Source organism: Coregonus clupeaformis, unplaced genomic scaffold (genome assembly GCF_020615455.1).
Source record: "Coregonus clupeaformis isolate EN_2021a unplaced genomic scaffold, ASM2061545v1 scaf0315, whole genome shotgun sequence".
Taxonomy (NCBI): domain Eukaryota; kingdom Metazoa; phylum Chordata; class Actinopteri; order Salmoniformes; family Salmonidae; genus Coregonus; species Coregonus clupeaformis.
In genome coordinates, this window is record NW_025533770.1 from 135,863 (window position 1) to 156,075 (window position 20,213).

Here is a 20,213-nt window from a genome sequence, read left to right on the forward strand (position 1 = left end):
AGTGATAGCACCATCTTTCAACCAGCTTCTTGGAGCTTTAACAATCATTAATCATTTATTTTATCATTTAACAGAACCATTTTACCATAATCGCCTAAGGATTGGTACAGATTGAGTGCTCAATAGTCAATTACAAAATGACTGAATTTAAACAGCGATCAAAATATACTGACAAATGTTATTGAACTGAACAGGCGTAGTGTGAAAATGAGAAAATCACAGCTTTCATTTCAAGTTGTTGTTATTGTCACATATATGTAGTTATCTGAAAGCTACATTTAGTTTCTCTGGTAACAAGCAGTGGCTTCATAGAAATGGTTGCCATGGATTTCCCATGTACTGAGTCTTGTGTGAGACCCAAGTCTAACTTCAAAGCTATTGACCTCTAGATTGGCTCAAAGCTACAGTAGATTTATTTGAATACTGTAACCAGTTGGACTATTCTCTGCGACTATCATCAAGGTGATAATGGATATCTTGTTATCTGGAGCTGCAGAGCAATAGCATGTTAGCTTGTCGACCTCTTAGTGTGACTATAACCACAGACAGGATATTATCCTTGCATTTTCTACATCTCTCTTTCACCACTGTGTGTGCATGTGTGTGTGCACGTGTGCTTGTGTAAAGCTCTTATTCGGCAGCGTATGTATAATTACAGTTATTGCTGATGAGTCACTCACTCCCACTGGCTCATTCACCTGGGTGGACATTTCTGGGGAAAGGTTTTTTGACCAGATTTCCATGTTCAGACATCCTGTACGGTTAAAGAAAACATTGTGTACGTGTGAATGGTGGGACTCAGAGACTGTCACAAAGCATGATGTCATGTCATCACGTCAGTCAGTGCAGCTGCATAGCTGAGTGTGGGGAGGGAGAGAGAGAGGGAGAGAGAGAGGGAGAGAGAGAGGGGAGAGAGAGAGAGAGGGGGGGAGGAGAGAGAGAGAGGGAGAGAGAGAGGAGAGAGAGAGAGAGGGGGGAGGAGAGAGAGAGAGGGAGAGAGAGAGGGGGAGAGAGAGAGAGGGGGGAGGAGAGAGAGAGAGGGAGAGAGAGGGGGAGAGAGAGAGAGGGAGAGAGAGAGAGGGGGAGAGAGAGAGAAGGAGAGAGAGGGAGATAGAGAGGGAGAGAGAGAGGGGGGAGAAAGGGAGAGAAAGGGGGAGGGAGAGAGAGGGGACAGAGAGAGAGAGGGAGAGAGAGAGAGAGGGGGGCAGAGAGAGAGAGTGAGAGAGAGAGAGAGAGTTGAGACATAACATGAACAGCCAGTGGGCTCATTGCTCATCTGTGTCTTGCTGAGAGGCTGTTTTCGTGCCTAAATGTACAGCTCTTTGGGTTGTTCTCTGTCATGTTGTACTGTCCTATGTGTGGTTGTCTTCTAGTCGTATACCAAAACCCTTTTTCAGCAGTACTATTTCAGCAGTCTCTTTTTTAAAGATACTCACAGTACAACTATGAAATGCGAGACTTGCACAAAAAAAAGTACATGTTTAGCAATAGTATGGCATTAACTGTTATCCCTTCCTATGATCATTGTAGGTTAAAAACATGTTGTAAAGAAGTTGTAAACATGTTATATGTTGAAAACTTGTAATGACAACATTTACCTCTCGATAGTGATCAATCACTTGTGAAACTACATTTTAATAAGAACCCTGTGTGTTTCAAAGACACCCTTTAAGTACATGTCTTAGACCAGCTGACTCGACCCCCACTCCTAATCTTAACCATTGGGACATGAGAAGCAAAGCTGACCTCAGAGCAGCTCTTTTTGTGACTATGGCCATTTATTTTGCCTTGTCAGCTGCCAGTGGTTTCCTATGAACAGTATGCCTCTTCTAGCCTGGTCCCCAATCTGTTTGTGCTGTCTTCTCAGATCTGGAACCAGGCTATGCCCATCCCTCCTCCCCATTCCCTTTGTTGATTGGCCAAGGCCAAACGTCAGACTGTTACATCGCCAAGTAATTATGACTGCGATTGGATGTTTACCCTTCCTTATTCTGATACTATATAGCCTCCTCTATATTTGTACTGCTAGCTACTACCTTTATTTTGTAAAGCCAGATAATTTAATTAGAAGCATTGGTACAGTAGTGCCAAGTTAATTTTGTGGAAACCTGGGTCATACTCATTAGGGGTGGGGGGGGGAAACAAGTGTTTCTTATTGGACAAAATAATAAAGTCCTTCTCTGTTTCAGTCTGTTTTCTACCGCTTGGTACATAATGAATATGACACTGTTGTGCCAGGATGTCTGAAGACTGTTGGTTTTGCTCCACATAGGGAAGAATGTTTCACCGACTTCCTAATATGGATTCCGCACTATCCTGCCATTGACTGATAGCAGGCTTTAGCAACTATGTGATATACACTAAGTGTACAAAACATTAAGAACAGCCTAAATTCGTAGGGGCATGGACTCTACACGGTGTCGAAAGCGTTCCACAGGGATGCTGGCCCATGTTGACTCCAATGCTTCCCACAGTTGTGTCAAGTTGGCAGGATGTCCTTTGGGTTTTGGACCATTCTTAATACACATGGGAAACTGTTGAGCGTGAAAAACCCTGCAGCATTGTGCCTGGCACCTACTACCATACCCTGTTCAAAGGTTCTTCAATGTTTTGTCTTGCCCATTCAACCTCTAAATGGCACACATATACAATCCATGTCTCAATTGGCTCAAGGCTAAGTCTGGATTGACCTGGTCAGTCTTTGTCATGGAAAGAGCAGGTGTTCATAATGTTTTGTACACTCAGTGTACATGTAGCTATAGCAACTATGTGATATACATGTAGCTATAGCAACTATATGATATACATGTAGCTATAGCAACTATGTGACTGTTAGTTAATTATATTGAACAATGTATATTCCTTGAGGGTATGCTACTGTACAAGTAATTGCAATTCTGTTTCTTCTGTCTATCATGCATGTTTGATTCTGAGAGAGGGTTGACAGCACTGTCACCAGTGTCAATGTATGTGTCATCATTGCAGCTATTGATTATAATAAGCATATTAATGATAAAGCTATTTATTATAATAAGCTTCCTATAGCTTAAAGCTTATTGATGGTGATATTTGTTGATTTGATGATATTGTCCGTTGACCAGTTAGCCCTTTTTTCAGAAACGTGTCATTATGAATATCTCATTGGTTCATTTTATATTTCCTGTGTATGGCAAATATACAGACTCATGACATGATGATTTCTAATCCATCTCTCGGTGTAACACATGCTAAAACTGTACTATGTACTGACATTGTTGAGTTATTTCTTTCCTATCTCAACCAGTGCTTTTTCAGATGCTTCATTGCGTATTAGGTTGAATATCCATGCATTCTTCATATCATACTGTCACCTACAGCTCCTGGTTTTTGCGATATTGGACTTGGTCATCCGCAATGCTTATTATGAAACAAACTGTGGATTTTGTGTGGAAATAAATGTTGCAAAGTGCTACACAAACACTAGTCTAGATGCATTTTTTATTTGCTTGCACAGCATTGAACATGAAAAGTTGTGTCTGAGAAAATGACTGATAGTGAGTAGTCTCAATAATAAGTAGTCTGTTTTAATGCAGCTGTCTGGTTTTTGTAACAAATAGCTTATAATTATTGCCTGACCTTGGAATTTCTCTCCTATTCTCTCTTTTTGCTACATAGTCTTGCTAACACCAGCCTCTACCCTCACATGGGTCGCTCGTCAGCCAGGCTAGTGGCTACAGCACTAAAGAGTCAATCAAGAATTGCATGTTGTGTTGGCGCCATCTTGTAGTGAGTTTTGGTCATCTCAATTGCAGAATAAAAATGGACATTTCCCCTGTCTTCTCTTAGCGAAGGTAGGCAGATACATTAACATCTGGGCCCATATGTATCAACCATCCTATAGTAATATTTCTGATCTAGGATCAGGTCCCCTCTGTCCAGGTAATCTTATTTGTGGTGATTTAAATGGCAAACCTGATCCTAAATCTGCTCTCCTACTCTTGAGACGCTCTTCTCTTACGTTTCTTAAATCGCCACTGGGAAAGCAATCTATTGCAAAGCCACAGCACCGGCGCTAGACCTAACACCAACATCCACCCACCACTAGGCAGTCACAGAACAGGGCCCGGTTTCCCAAAATGCATCTTAACGCTAAGTTCATCCTATGGTTCTAACGATGAACTTAGCCTTAAGATGCTCTTGGGAAACCGGGCCCATATCTGTGAGAGCTGTAACGGTCTGATGAGATGCCAAAGCCACAGAAAGAGGTCCAGAGTAATGCATTCAGGTGGTGAGACACACATCTGACACGCTGCCGTCACATTTAACAAACGTTTCAACAACGTGCATCATTATGCTATGTAGCACCAACAGCATTAAGTCCCTGTTTGGAGCAACAGTCAACAAGATTGGAACCAAAGGCATCTGACTTGACATAATGCTGAGGACTGGGAGTTTGTTTGTGGTCCAAGACCAAGGGATGAGTTGACTCCAATTCACTTGAACAAATCAAGCAAATGTTTACATGAATTTGGTAAATGTTTCAATAACAGTAGTGTGGATTGATGGCCATACTACAACAAAAAACCTCAATCCCCATGTGGCATTGCTGCTTGGTGGTGTGGCTCTCTAATTAGACATAAAGGTGTGTGAGAGAGCACACAGCCAATGGAAATAAGTAGCCTTCATAGAGCTAGATAGAGGACACATTTATATCTGTGCCACTATAGCGTCTGTGACAGCATTGGCAGAGCCGTTGATGCTACAACCCATAGGAATCCCCAGCCAGTTGACTACCCCATAGGAATCCCCAGCCAGTTGACTACTTGACCACATTAAAATGTTGGATGATGGCAATGTCCAATAACAATGGCAATGTCCATCCTAAAATGGGTTATAGCCATGATGAGTCCTCTATCTATCTCTATGGTAGCCTTGCACAAGTCTTGGCTTGTGGGAGCTGGAACGGCTCATAGGAGCAGGAGCCTATCTTCTGTTTCTGTAGCATGAGGCAGCTTGATGTACAAATACATCCCCTGGACAGGACGCTAGTCTATAGTAGGGCCTTACGCCCAATCTATCTTTTTAATGTTGAGTGGCAAGCAGAGACGCATCTGGTCCCATATTTACAGTCTTTGTTGGAGGCTCCTACGTTTAGGATGTATGCTAACTGCTGAAACAGTAATTTTAATGTTCATATAGTCCTATGTAACTGGCCACTGTATACTTCCTGTTGCTGTGAGAACCTGTAACGTTAACAACCACAATTCCCCCTCAACAGGAAGAGAGATGGGGGCGAGAAACCAGCACTTTAAAAGTGCACCGGTTCTTCTTCCATTTACAGATGATACAGAAGAGATTATTCATACTTTGGGATCTCTCACTATGGGGCGAATGCTATCTTCCACTTAAGTCACATTTTCAATTATTCATGCATTGATGATAATAGGAGACTAAGTGAAATTCTGACTAAAGCTGAAGTTAGGGTTCACCCCTATATCAATCACTATAATCAATGTTTGATTGTGTCTCATTGATGATACTATGTACAGTATCTGTGTCCACAGAGCCTGGTAGCTCAGGGAAGAGACCCTTCCTAGTTGTTGCAGTGTGTCTGGGGCTGCTGTGTGTTCTACTGGCTGGGATCATAGGCCTGTCTGTCCACTGTGAGCATCTCAACTTTATGTTACACGAAACCTCACATAGGCTGTGTCATTTCAGTTTTTGTGATTTCTGTGGAGCAGTGTATGTTATTGGTTAGGGCTGTTATGTTTGGTTACTATTACTCTCTACAGATACCAGAGTGATTGGTGATCCTGAGAAGAAACACAGTATTTTGCACCACAACTACACTGTAGAGAGAGAGAGCAGATAAAGACCAGCTACAACTTGTTACAGACCAACTCATTCCAAGATGGCATAGCAGTGCGGTCGTGTTTTCTGTAGTGTCCTCATGTAAATAGCCTGTTTTTTGTTTTTTGTTTGTCTTTTTCGTATATATTTCTCAATCTCACTTTCCATCCTTTAACTAAATATACTTTCCTGCAACCCGCCTCACCCAATGTGGAACGGATTCTGTTGTTTCTTCATACATTTTTATCCAGTACCTCTGGCTGAAACTAGCCAGATAGCCAGCTAACTAGCTACTTGCTATTAGCCACCGTTAGCGGTCTTCACCATTGTCCGTGGCCGTAGCCTGCACTACCTACCAGCCAGCTCTAGCCTGGACAATTGTCGGCCAGTCTGCACATCGCGCTATCGAGCCAGAGCATATCGGATTTTCTGCCGGAATCACTGAATCACTGGACCTTAACACCGGATCATCGCAACTAGCTAGCTGCAACCGAATGGCTGTTGTTGTTGTTGGCTACTCACCACTGTCCTGAAGCTAACCCCAGTTAGCCTTGAGCTAGCCTCGAGCCAGGCCCATCTACTGGCTATCTACCTCTCTGTCAACCGGACGGGACCTCCTGGTGTTGACATGGAGCCCCGCCGATCCATCACGACTGGTCTGCCGACGTAATTGTCTGATGTGGTTTCAACAGGCTTCCCGTTGCGACGACCACGAAGGTCCATCTGCTAGCCCCGGCCCGCTAGCACACGCAATCAACAGCCGTGCCTCCAGCTCGCCTGTAGCGTAGCAGCCACTGAACTGCTCCCGGACTTACTTATTGCTGTTCACTGGACCTTATGATCACTCAGCTACACAGCTGATGCCTGCTGGACTGTTCCTTTATACGGTACCCCATCCTGTTCATCTGTTTAGCCTCAGCTCAAACTTTCGTCGCCATTACCAGCTGTTGTCTTAGCTCTCTCGAATAGCACCTGTGACTGCTTTATGCCTCTCTTCCATGTCAATATGCCTTGCCTATTGCTGTTTATGTTAGTTTTAACTGTACTTTTTCAATGTAGAGCCCCCAGTCCTGCTCAACCTGTCTCAGATAGCTCCTTTGTACCACCCCCCACACACGCGGAGACCGGTTCAATCGGTGCCTCCAGTGATGCTATCTTTTTCATCTTTACCCAACGCTTAGGTTTACCTCCACTCTACTCATATCCTTCCATATCCTTGTCTGTACATAATGCCCTGAATCTATTCTACAACACCCGGAAATCTGCCCCTTTTTTTCTCTGTACCCAATGCACTAGAAGACCAGTTCTTAAAGCCTTTAGCAGTATCCTTATTCTACTCCTCCTCTGTTCCTCTGGTGATGTAGAGGTTAACCCAGGCCCTGTAGCCCCCAGTATCACTCCTGCTCCCCAGGCGCTATCATTTGTTGACTTCTGTAACCGCAAAAGCCTTGGTTTCTTGCATGTTAACATCAGAAGCCTCCTCCCTAAGTTTGAGTTATTCACTGCGTTAGCACACTCCGCCAACCCTGATGTTCTAGCAGTGTCTGAATCCTGGCTTAGGAAGGCCACCAAAGATTCTGAAATGTCCATTCCCAACTACAACATTTTCCGTCTAGATAGAACTGCCAAAGGGGGCGGAGTTGCAATCTACTGTAGAGATAGCCTGCAGAGCTCTATCATACTATCCAGGTCTGTGCCCAAACAGTTTTAGCTTCTACTTCAAAAAATCCCCCTTTCCAGAAATAAGTCTCTCACTGTTGCCGCTTGCTACAGACCCCCCTCAGCCACCAGCTGTGCCCTGAACACCATATGTGATTTGATTGCCCCCCATCTATCCTCAGAGTTCGTATTGCTTGGTGACCTAAATTGGGATATGCTTAACACCCCGGCCGTCCTACAATCTAAACTAGATGCCCTCAATCTCACACAAATTATCAAGGAACCTACCAGGTACAACCCTAAATCCGTTAACATGGGCACCCTCATAGATATCATCCTGACTAATTTACCTTCTAAATACACCTCCGCTGTCTTCAACCAGGATCTCAGCGATCACTGCCTCATTGCCTGCGTCCGTAATGGGTCCGCGGTCAAACGACCACCCCTCATCACTGTCAAACGCTCCCTAAAACACTTCAGCGAGCAGGCCTTTCTAATTGACCTGGCCCGGGTATCCTGGATGGGTATTGACCTCATTCCGTCAGTAGAGGATGCCTGGTTGTTCTTTAAAAGTGCGTTCCTCTCCATCTTAAATAAGCATGCCCCATTCAAAAAATTCAGAACTAAGAACAGATATAGCCCCTGGTTCACCCCAGACTTGACTGCCCTTGACCAGCACAAAAACATCCTGTGGCGTACTGCATTAGCATCGAATAGCCCCCAGGATATGCAAATTTTCAGGGAAGTCAGGAACCAATATACACAATCAGTTAGTAAAGCAAAGGCTAACTTTTCCAAACAGAAATGTGCATCCTGTAGCACTAACTCCAAAAAGTTTTGGGACACTGTAAAGTCCATGGAGAATAAGAGCACCTCCTCCCAGCTGCCCACTGCACTGAGGCTAGGAAACACTGTCACTACCGATAAATCTAGGATAATCGAAAATTTCAACAAGCATTTTGCTATGGCTGGCCATGCTTCCCACCTGGCTACCCCTACCCCGGCCACCAGCTCTGCACCCTCCGCTGCAACTTGCCCATGCCCCCCCCGCTTCTCCTTCACCCAAATTCAGATAGCTGATGTTCTGAAAGAGCTGCAAAATCTGGACCCCTACAAATCAGCTGGGCTCGACAATCTGGACCCTTTCTTTCTAAGATTAGCCGCCGAAGTTGTCGCAACCCCTATTACTAGCCTGCTCAACCTCTCTTTCGTATAGTCTGACATCCCCAGAGATTGGAAAGCTGCCGCGGTCATTCCCCTCTTCAAAGGGGGTGACACTCTAGATCCAAACTGTTACAGACCTATATCCATCCTGCCCTGCCTTTCAAAAGTATTTGAAAGCCAAGTTAACAAACAGATCACCGACCATTTCGAATCCCACCGTACCTTCTCCGCTATGCAATCTGGTTTCCGAGCTGGTCATGGGTGTACCTCAGCCACGCTCAAGGTCCTAAACGATATAATAACTGCGATCAATAAAAGACAGTACTGTGCAGCCGTCTTCATTGACCTGGCCAAGGCTTTTGACTCTGTCAATCACCGCATTCTTATTGGCAGACTAAATAGCCTTGGTTTCTCAAATGACTGCCTCACCTGGTTCACCAACTACTTCTCAGATAGAGTTCAATGTGTCAAATCGGAGGGCCTGTTGTCTGGACCTCTGGCAGTCTCTATGGGGGTGCCACAGGGTTCAATTCTCGGGCCGACTCTATTCTCTGTGAATATCAATGATGTCGCACTTGCTGCTGGTGACTCTCAGATCCACCTCTATGCAGACGACACCATTTTGTATACATCTGGCCCTTCATTGGACACTGTGTTAACAAACCTCCAAACGAGCTTCAATGCCATACAACACTCCTTCCGTAGCCTCCAACTGCTCTTAAACGCTAGTAAAACTAAATGCATGCCCTTCAATCGAACGCTGCTTGCACCCGTCTGCCCGACTAGAATCACTACTCTCGGCGGGTCTGACTTAGAATATGTGGACAACTACAAATACCTAGGTGTCTGGTTAGACCGTAAACTCTCCTTCCAGACTCACATTAAGCATCTCCAATCCAAAGTTAAATCTAGAATCTGCTTCCTATTTTGCTACAAAGCCTCCTTCACTCATGCTGCTAAACATGCCCTCGTAAAACTGACTATCCTACTGATCCTTGACTTCGATGATGTCATTTACAAAATAGCTTCCAACACTCAACTCAGCAAATTGGATGTAGTCTATCACAGTGCCATCCGTTTTGTCACCAAAGCCCCATATACTACCCACCATTGTGACCTGTACGCTCTCGTTGGCTGGCCCTCACTACATTCGTCGCCAAACCCACTGGCTCCAGGTCATCTATAAATCACTCCTAGGCAAATCCTCGCCTTATCTTAGCTCATTGGTCACCATAGCAACACCCACCCGTAGTATGCGGTATATCTCACTGGTCATCCCCAAAGCCAACACCTCCTTTGGTCGCCATTCCTTCCAGTTCTCTGCTGCAAATGACTGGAACTAACTGCAAAAATCTCTGAAGCTGGAGACACTTATCTCCCTCACTATCTTTAAGCATCAGTTGTCAGAGCAGCTTACCGATCACTGCAACTGTACACTGCCCATCTGTAATTAGCCCACCCAATTACCTCATCCCCATATTGTTATTTACATTGTTATTTATTTTGCTAATTTGCACCCCAGTATCTCTATTTGCACATCATCTTCTGCACATCTATCACTCCAGTGTTAATACTAAATTATAATTGTAATTATTTTGCACTATGGCCTATTTATTGCCTTACCTCCATAACTTACTACATTTGCAAACACTGTATATAGATTTTCTATTGTGTTATTGACTGTACGTTTTGTTTATTCCATATGTAACTTTGTGTTGTTGTTTTTATCGCACTGCTTTGCTTTATCTTGGCCAGGTCGCAGTTATAAATGAGAACTTTGTTCTCAACTGGCTTACCTGGTTAAATAAAGGTGAAATAAATAAATAAATAAAATAAAAAACTACGATTCCCTGACTAAATAGAGAGACCAGCCACAGAGAGACCGAGACAGGCTTCAGTTTGCTGTGCTTGGTAAATGCTGGATATAAACATGGCCGGCCCGGACATTAGGCAGGTTTAGGCAGCCGCCTAGAGAGGCAGATTGACGAGGGCAGCATTTTCCGAGCTAAATTGACCAAGACGACAACACATAGCACCTCACATTGTTCTGCCCAGGGCCGGCTCTAGCCTTTTGGGGACCTTAAGCGAGACTATGAGGTGAATCCTATCTTCCACTAAAGTCACATCTTCACTTAGTCATACATTGATGATAATGGAATGACTAAGTTACATTTTTACTTAAGCACGTTATTCTGCCCAGGGCCGGCTCTAGCCTTTTGGGGACCTTAAGCGAGATTTGTTTTCCCCATGGTCTGTGTGTATGAAGGGTTGGATCATAAATAGCCTTCCAAAACCATTAAAAAGAGGAAGAAAGATGGAACAGAACAGAATGAACAAGGGATGGAGAGGACGTTACACACAACTGTCTGGTCTACAAGCTTGCGTCCCAAATGGCATCCTATTTCCCTATGTAGTGCACTATATAGAGAATATGGTGCCATTTGGGACACATATCAAGTCTCCTTCTTATTGGTGGATAGAGCCTTGAAACATCCTGTCACCTGCTGTGGGCCAAAGAGGGAGAACAGAGAGGGAGATGGTGGAGACGCATCAGATCAACTACTACTACTACTACTACTACTACTACTACTACTACTACTACTACTACTACTACTACTACTACTACTACTCAGTACAGTTAGAATACAGTAGATATTACCATTAGGAGTCAGTTACAAAGGTAATCATACAGTAGATATTACCATTAGGAATCAGTTAGAAAGGTAATCATACAGTAGATATTACCATTAGGAGTCAGTTAGAAAGGTAATCATACAGTAGATATTACCATTAGGAGTCAGTTAGAAAGGTAATCATACAGTAGATATTATCATTAGGAGTCAGTTAGAAAGGTAATTATACAGTTAGTTCAGATGGATGACTACATCAACGACCACACACACACACACACACACAGACTTACACAAACACTTGACTAAAAACAGAAAAATGCTAACTGATCGTATCTGTATGATTTTACCTTCAATTATGCAAATAGATGTATGCTTGTATTCAGAGGTATTAAAGAGGTTATCTGCTTTCCAACCTAAACAAAGCGCTCACTCCGCCACTGATTTGGTAAAAGGCTGAGGAATGGGGTTGGAGATATGTAACCTCTCTTAAATTCATAGACAGAGCTATGGATGCATCAACTGATCATCCATCAGATCAACATTATAGTTGGAACCATGTTTTCAGGCTATACATACAGTTAGTTTACAATATCATTGTTTACAAACACAATAAAAAAGCTTGTATTTGGGTTCTGATGGGGTACAACTGTTGAACTATGCTCATGAGGCATTTCTAAGTTATCATCTTTAAGAATGGTTTGGAAGACTTTATATCATAAAACAGCTGTGAGAAACGCTCCTGTTGTGGCTGATTATGTCACACCCACACATATACGTGGGTGTGTGTGTGCGTACGTGCATGTGATTGTGTGTGGGTATGTGTGTGTGTGAATGTCCACGTGTGTGTGTGTGGGTATGTGTGTGTGTTTGTTCAAACATCAGTGTGTATCTCCTCAGGACCTGAGGATTCAGGGAGAAGACTCTACAGGATGGGTGCTGTGAGCTTTGGGATGCTGTGTGTTCTACAAGTCACTCTCAACATCTCCCTGAGACTAGTCTGTGAGTGTATTGTTATCTAATCATTACACTATATCAGACTTTCACAACAAGGTCCTATATTCAGATGTAATCTGTGTACAGTAGCTAAGTTCATCCTCTGTTACAGACCAGTTACAACAACCTGAATGAAGAGAGAGGCCATCTTCAGACAAAGCTTTTTGTGATAGGTGATTAACTGGAAGTAAAATCAACAGTAATTATATATCAATGGGTTTGTGAGTATAAAGATACTGGCTAAATTTCTCAATGTGTTCACCTTTGCTCTTCAACAGAGCAGTATTGTCAAGATGAATGGAGATACTTTGATTCCAGTTTCTACTTCCTCTCCACTGAGAAGAAAACCTGGGCTTCCTCCATCCTTCCACCATTTTAAAGTAGTCAAAGTAGTCAACTGGGTGGGTTTTCCTATGGGGTTGTAGCCTCCATGGCGTTGCCCGTACTGTCACAGACCCTATAAGGGTACAGATATAAAGATGAGTCCTCTATCTATCTCTATGGGTCAAGGTTACAGTAATAGAAGGAATAAACTGAGCTTGTAGAAAACAGCCAGTAGGGGGAGACAAACACTTATAAAAGTAGGTATTCAATAACAGCTTACTGTCTGTCTGTCAGTGGTTGGTGGTTATTAGCAGACCTGGGTCACGTATTCATTAGGGCACACCAAAGCAAAACATTTTTCAACGGCAAATGAAAACATGTTTTTTTTATTGGACAGGTACAGTCCTGTTTCAGTTTGGTTTCTTCCGTTTGGTGCCTAATGAATATGACCAAAATACTTTAGCTGTGCTTGAATGAGCTTGCATGGCTTAATGAAACCAATAGAATAGTCCCAAACATTCAAAGTATTTGACAGATTTAAAATAGTTTTTAAACCCAGGTCTGGTTATTCATTATTTTTTAAAGCAACCAGAGTCATTGTTGAGATGTATACATCCAATATGTTAATCAGTGATATAGAGCAGTAAGAGACCATATAAGAGGGTGTGTTTACCTGGTGTATGTGGGTGGAACTTCCCCCAGTAGACCAGGAAGTTACTCAGGAATCAGATAAAAATGTGAAAAGAAGAAGAAAGTGACCCAACTATAACCAGCCAGGACATGTTTCTGTTCCACAAATCCATGTAAATTACATTTACATTTTAGTAAATGTTGTTGTTATCTTCCCCTTTTGATATTTGATACTTCCTGTGTGCTGGGGATAACCCCCACCTACAACAGGGTCAAAAGCAGTTCGTTTCAGACACTGACACAGGGCAGAGATACTCTCCTGAACCAGGGGAATTGTCTTGTGTACTTTAAGTAACTGTAGCTATGGTCCAAAAACATTGTTGAAGATTTCTTTAAGGCAGGGTTTCCCAAACCCGGTCCTGGGGCCCCCCTTGGTGAAAGTTTTGGTTTTTGCCCCAGCACTACACAGCTGATTCAAATCATCAAAGCTTGATGATGAGTTGGTTATTTGAATCAGCTGTGTAGTGCTAGGGCAAAAACCAAAACTTTCACCAAGGGGGGCCCCAGGACCGGGTTTGGTAAACCCTGCTTTAAGGCACTGTAGCTATAGTCAGAAAACATTGTTGAAAATGTCTGAGGTCATCTATGCCAAGCCAGATATGACCAAGAAGGTTTGACAGAGGTGAGATGGAGGAGAGGATTGTGGATATCTACATCAGTGTGTACACCCTAAGGGATGGTGAGATCAGCAGCACGACACATCTGCAGAAAGTTACAACACCCTTACTGAGGAAAGAGACCAGCTACAGACCAGCTACAACACCCTGACTAAAGAAAGAGACCAGCTACAGACAAGCTACAACACCCTTACTGAGGAAAGACACCAGCTACAGACCAGCTACAACACCCTTACTGAGGAAAGAGACCAGCTACAGACCAGCTACACCACCCTTACTGAGGAAAGAGACCAGCTACAGACCAGCTACAACAACTTGACTAAAGAGAGAGACCAGCTACAGCAGGAGAGAGATGATTTTGAAGGCTGGTACTACATCTCGACCAAAACGAAAACCTGGACAGACAGCAGACAGAACTGTATTAACAGAGGAATAGACCTGGGGCCTCATTTATCAATACTACTTAAGAACTGAATAAAGAATGTTGGTACGCATAGAAAAAGTGTGATTTATCTAACAATCCTTAGAAAAATTTGTGGTCATACGCAGATCCTTAAAAACATAGGTGCTGGGCTAATAAAGAATACTAGTAAAGAACAGAAAGGCCGGCACACTCTTTAAGATCCCAATTCACTGCTTTATCAAACAATGGCTATGCCATTTAGCAGACGCTTTTATCCAAAGCGACTTACAGTCGTACGTGCATACATTTTTTTGTGTGTATGGGTGGTCCCGGGAATCAAACAATCCTACCAGCATCATATGCACACCAGTAGAAGATAACCTTTGATAAATACAATTGTTCTCAGCCTCAGTGCTCGTCCACGACCCTGGCTATATGGATTCTGAATCGCCCCTAATTAACCATATATGGTCAAAATCATCCCTTTAGAGCCCGTGGGAATATACAACGTTGTACCATGAATAGCCTACAGTGGAGTACCAAAAGAAGCTTAGAAGTATTTTAATATTTTTTCATGACTGCCATACAGGTGCTAGTGTCAGAGATTGAGTATAACCAAAAGGTTTTATTTGGCTCGTTCAGTTGTGGTTTGACCAGTAAAAATAAAAATATAGCTACAAATAGAGGACCATTAGCACAATTCACGTTGATTCAGCAATGGCAAATGTACTTCAAATGAGTACCAATAAGCCATCCATCCTCTTCAGCTCCCCCCGTAGCCGTATAGGCCAACATTGCTGTCCTAGAGAATGAACTAGTCGTGCGTTCCAAGTGTTTTCTGCGCATCACATAACGTCTCACCTGCACATTAAGAGTGGAAGCCTTTTCTGTTCACGTCGTTGAACTCGTTTTGGGATGGTGATGGGAATGTGGGTGCCGTCTATTGCTCGGTTTGATGGGAAAGAAACCCCTCTTGATTTCAACCTGTTGTGCGATGGTGTATGGAAATTGTATGTTATTGTTTATTTTGCTGATGATTGCATCCAAAACATTGGCTAATCGAGGGATGTAAAATGCCGATCGACAAGCTCCCGCTGAAAAGTGTCTGTTGCCAAAAACCCGAGGCTGAATGGCACTTGATGTGCAGCGGAATGACATGTGTTTGCCTTTATTAGATAGGTCTTAAATCCTCGAAAATATCCTATACGATTGGTTTTTGGGAAACGGTATCTGATAATCCAATCTGTACTTTCTGGAAAAAAAAGTCCCATCGGTCTCTAAAAACCGATGGAGAGGAGAGGATTGTGGATATCTACATCAGCGCAGACACCCTGAGAGACGGTGAGACCAGCACCAAGAGAGAAGAGACAGCAGACACTGCTGCTAATAATGGACCAGGAGACCAGCACTCAGGTAACACACACACACCCACACCCACACACACACACACACCCACACAGACACACACACTCAACCCTATTAGAGGAGAAAGTCCAAGGTCCCTCCCCTAGGATTGTATTCTCCAATTTGTTTTGAGAAGGAGAGGAGGAGAGAGGATGCAAGGAGGAATAGAGGAAATATATATTGAGAAAGAGCCCATAGGCACGTCTGTAATACCACTATTTCAACTATATGGTGAGTTCATCTCTCACTTTAACCACTAGGTGGAATCATCACTTAACCATTCAGCACTGTACTATCAACATGAGAGAGAGAGGGACAGAGAGACAGAGAGAGAGAGAGAGAGAGAGAGAGAGAGAGAGAGAGAGAGAGAGAGAGAGAGAGAGAGAGAGAGAGAGAAAGAGGCCACCGTCGGCAGACCTGGCTCTCAAGAAAAGACAGGCTATGTACACACTGCCCACAAAATGATGTGGAAACTGAGCTGCACCTCTTAACCTCTTGCCAAATGCATGACCATATTAGATACACATATAAACTCCCATCACAGCAGGGATAGAGATACATTGACTCCAGTTTCTACTTAATCTCCACTGAGAAGAAAACCTGGGAGGAGAACAGATTGGACTGTCTAGAGAGAGGAGCAGACTTGGTCATCATAAACACTAGAGAGGAACAGGTGAGAGAGAGAGAGAGAGAGAGAGAGAGAGAGAGAGAGAGAGAGAGAGAGAGAGAGAGAGAGAGAGAGAGAGAGAGAAGGAAAGGAGAGACAAAAATAATGGTGTTCCAAAAAATGTCCAGTTGCCAGGACCACAAATACAAATTCCATCTAGACACCGTTGCCCTAGAGCACACAAAAAACGATACATACCTCGGCCTAAACATCAGCGCCACAGGTAACTTCCACAAAGCTGTGAACAATCTGAGAGACAAGGCAAGAAGGGCCTTCTATGCCATCAAAAGGAACATAAAATGTGACATACTAGTTAGGATCTGGCTAAAGAATACTTGAATCAGTTATAGAACCCATTGCCCTTTATGGTTGTGAGGTCTGGGGTCCGCTCACCAACCAAGAACTCACAAAATTGGACAAACACCAAACTGCATGCAGAATTCTGCAAAAATATTCTCTGTGCACAACGTAACACACCAAATAATGCATGCAGAGCAGAATTAGGCCGATACCCGCTAATTGTCAAATCCAGAAAAGAGCCGTTCAATTCTACAACCACCTAAAAGGAAGCGATTCCCAAACCTTCCATAACAAAGCCATCACCTACAGAGAAATGAACCTGGAGAAGAGCCCCCTAAGCAAGCTGGTCCTTTGGCTTTGTTCACAACCACAAACAGACCCCACATAGCCCCAGGAGAGCAACACAATTAGACCCAATCAAATCATGAGAAAACAAAAAGATAATTACTTGACACATTAGAAAGAATTTACAAAACAACAGAGCGAACTAGAATGCTATTTGGCCCTAAACAGAGAGTACACAGTGGCAGAATACCTGACCCCTGTGACTGACCAAAAATTAAGGACATCTTTGAATATGTACAGATTCAGTGAGCATAGCCTTGCTATTGAGAAAGACTGCCGAAGGCAGACCTGGCTCTCAAGAGAAGACAGGCTATGTGCACACTGCCCACAAAATGATGTGGAAACTGAGCTGCATTTCCTAACCTCCTGCCAAATTACACAACCACCCATATCTATTGGGTGAAATACCACAGTTTGCCATCACAGTAGCAAGATTTGTGACCTGTTGCCTCAAGAAAAGAGCAACCAGTGTGTCACACCCTGGCTCTGGGACTCATTATGTTGAGCCAGGGTGTGTTCATTCTATGTGTGTATTTCTATGTTGGTAATTCTGTTGTGTTTAATTCTATGTTTGCCTGAGTGACTCCCAATCAGAGGCAACGAGTGTCAGCTGTTGGCTGGTTGTCTCTGATTGGGAGCCATATTTAAACTGTATGTTTTTCCCTTTGGGTTTGTGGGTTTTTGTTCCGTGTTCGGTCATTGATACCGTGGACGTCACGAGTCGTGTTTTGTTTAGTATTTTGACGCTTTAACTAATTAAAGTCATGTTTGTTCATCACGCTGCGCCTTGGTCTACTCCTTACCTCGACCTTGACACAGTGAAGAACAAACACCATTGTAAATACAACCTATATTTATGTTTCTTTATTTTCCCTTTGTACTTCAACTATTTGCACATCATTACAACACTGACATTTCGAATATGATATTCGAAATGTCTTTATTCTTTTGGAACTTTTGTGAGTGTAATGTTTAATGTAAATTATTTATTGTTTATTTCACTTTAGTTTTTTTATCAATTTCACTTGCTTTGGCAATGTAAACATATGTTTCCCATGCCAATAAAGCCCCTTAAATTGAATTGAATTGAATTGAGAGAGAGAGAGAGAGAGAGAGAGAGAGGGGGAGAGAGAGAGAGAGAGAGAGGGGGGGAGAGAGCGAGAGAGAGAGAGAGAGAGAGAGAGAGAGAAGAGAGAGAGAGAGAGAGAGAGAGAGAGAGAGAGAGAGAGAGAGAGAGAGAGAGAGAGAGAGAGAGAGAGAGAGAGAGAGAGAGAGAGAGAGAGAGAGAGAGAGAGAGAGAGAGAGAGAGAGAGAGAGAGAGAGAGAGAGAGAGAGAGAGAGAGAGAGAGAGAGAGAGAGAGAGAGAGAGAGAGAGAGAGAGAGAGAGAGAGGGAGACTTATGAATCAGGTATATTATTAATACTCACATGTAAATGACATCTTCATCTTTCTCAATAACATAAATTCCAAACTGAATTAAACAGGAACATTGATTGTGTCTGGATCGGTCTGACTGACAGAAGGGACCAGGAAATGGGTGGACGGTACACCACTGACCACAATGTGAGAGATAACAATCCGGCCGTAGGACTCTAACCAGTTCAACAACATCTGGGTGTGATTTATAATGTTGTGTTTACCACAGTGTCTGACTGTCTGGTTCTCTGTGTTGTTTTCCCTCTAGGTACTGGGGGAGAAACCAGCCTGATAATGGTGATGGTCCTATAATACACATAGGAGAGGAGGACTGTGCTCAGAATAATTATGGGCATCCTGACCCTGTAAATACATGGAATGACGTAGGATGTAGACACGAATGTATCTGGATTTGTGAAAAAGTGATTTAACAATAGCTCATTATGGACAGTAGCATTGCATGGGATCCTGAGTGGCGCAGCGGTCTAGAGGCGTCACTACAAACCAGGGTTCGATCCCGGGCTGTATCACAACCGGCGGTGATCGGGAGTCACATAGGGCGGCGAACAATTGGCCCAGCGTCGTCCGGGTAGGGGAGGGTTTGGCTGGGATTGGCTGTCAATGTAAAATAAGAATCTGTTCTTAACTGACTTGCCAGGTTGAATAAAGGTAATAAAATAAATGTATGCTGTATATCTCTCTCTCTAAAAAAAAGTGTGTCTTAATATACTGTTAGGGTTCGACATAAAATTAGCAGTGGTTAGGTTTACAATCAGATTTGAAGAAGAGACATTTTTGAAATAGGCAGGTTTTCTGACTTTGCTATTTGGCCAGGTAATGGTATTACAGACTTGTCTATGGGCTCTTTCTCAACTCATCTTTCCTCGATTCCTCCTCCAATCCTCTCTCCTCGTGTGACGAGTAGTGAGTATACGAAGACGCAGACGCAGGAATTAACAAGGTAAAGGTTTACTTAACAATGAGACAGAGAATAACAAAGAGTGAGTAAACGACACAACAATAAACGAACAGTCCAGGGCTATATAGTGGTGGTGATGAGGTGCAGGTGCGCTGGAGGTGATTAGGGTGCGTTGGGTTTTCATTCCTGTGTTTGCCGAGGTGGTGCGCTCAGACCGGTGGCTCAGTAGACTGGCGAATCAGAGCGCCGGAGGGGAGCATTGGGAGGAGAAGTGACACATTTACATTTTAGTCATTTAGCAGACGCTCTTATCCAGAGTGACTTACAGGAGCAATTAGGGTTAAGTGCCTTGCTCAATAGCACATTGACAGATTTTTCACCTAGTCGGCTCGGGGATTAGAACCAGCGACCTTTCGGTTACTGGCACAACACTCTTACCCACTAAGCTACCTGACACCTCGCCTCCTTCTCAAAACACATTGGAGAATACAATCCTAGGGGAGGGACCTTGGACCTTCTCCTCTAATAGGGCTGAAAGGAGGAGAGGAGGTAGAAGGAAGGAGATTGGAGGAGAGGAGAAAGGAGGAGAGGAGAGAGGAGGAGAGGAGGAGAGGAGGAGAGGAGATAGGAGGAGAGGAGAAAGTAGGAGAGGAGAAAGGAGGAGAGGAGAGTGGAGGAGAGGAGAGAGGAGGAAAGGAGATTGGAGGAGAGGAGAAAGGAGGAAAGGAGAGAGGAGGAGAGGAGATAGGAGGAGAGGAGAAAGGAGGAGAGGAGAGTGGAGGAGAGGAGAGAGAAGGAGAGGAGACAGGAAGAGAAGAGAGAGGAGGAGAAGAGAGAGGAGGAGAGGAAA

General features: G+C 43.6%; 1 long non-coding RNA gene across 1 annotated transcript; it reads right to left on the reverse strand.

Moving 5' to 3' along the window:
* Positions 1-2,590: 2,590 nt before the first annotated feature.
* LOC123484436 lies at positions 2,591-13,842 on the reverse strand. The gene is made up of 3 exons (XR_006658532.1): positions 13,832-13,842; positions 10,083-10,088; positions 2,591-2,829 (listed from the first exon to the last, which is right to left on the reverse strand). It is a non-coding gene; the product is annotated as an uncharacterized LOC123484436 (long non-coding RNA).
* Between the last annotated feature and the right edge of the window lie 6,371 nt (positions 13,843-20,213).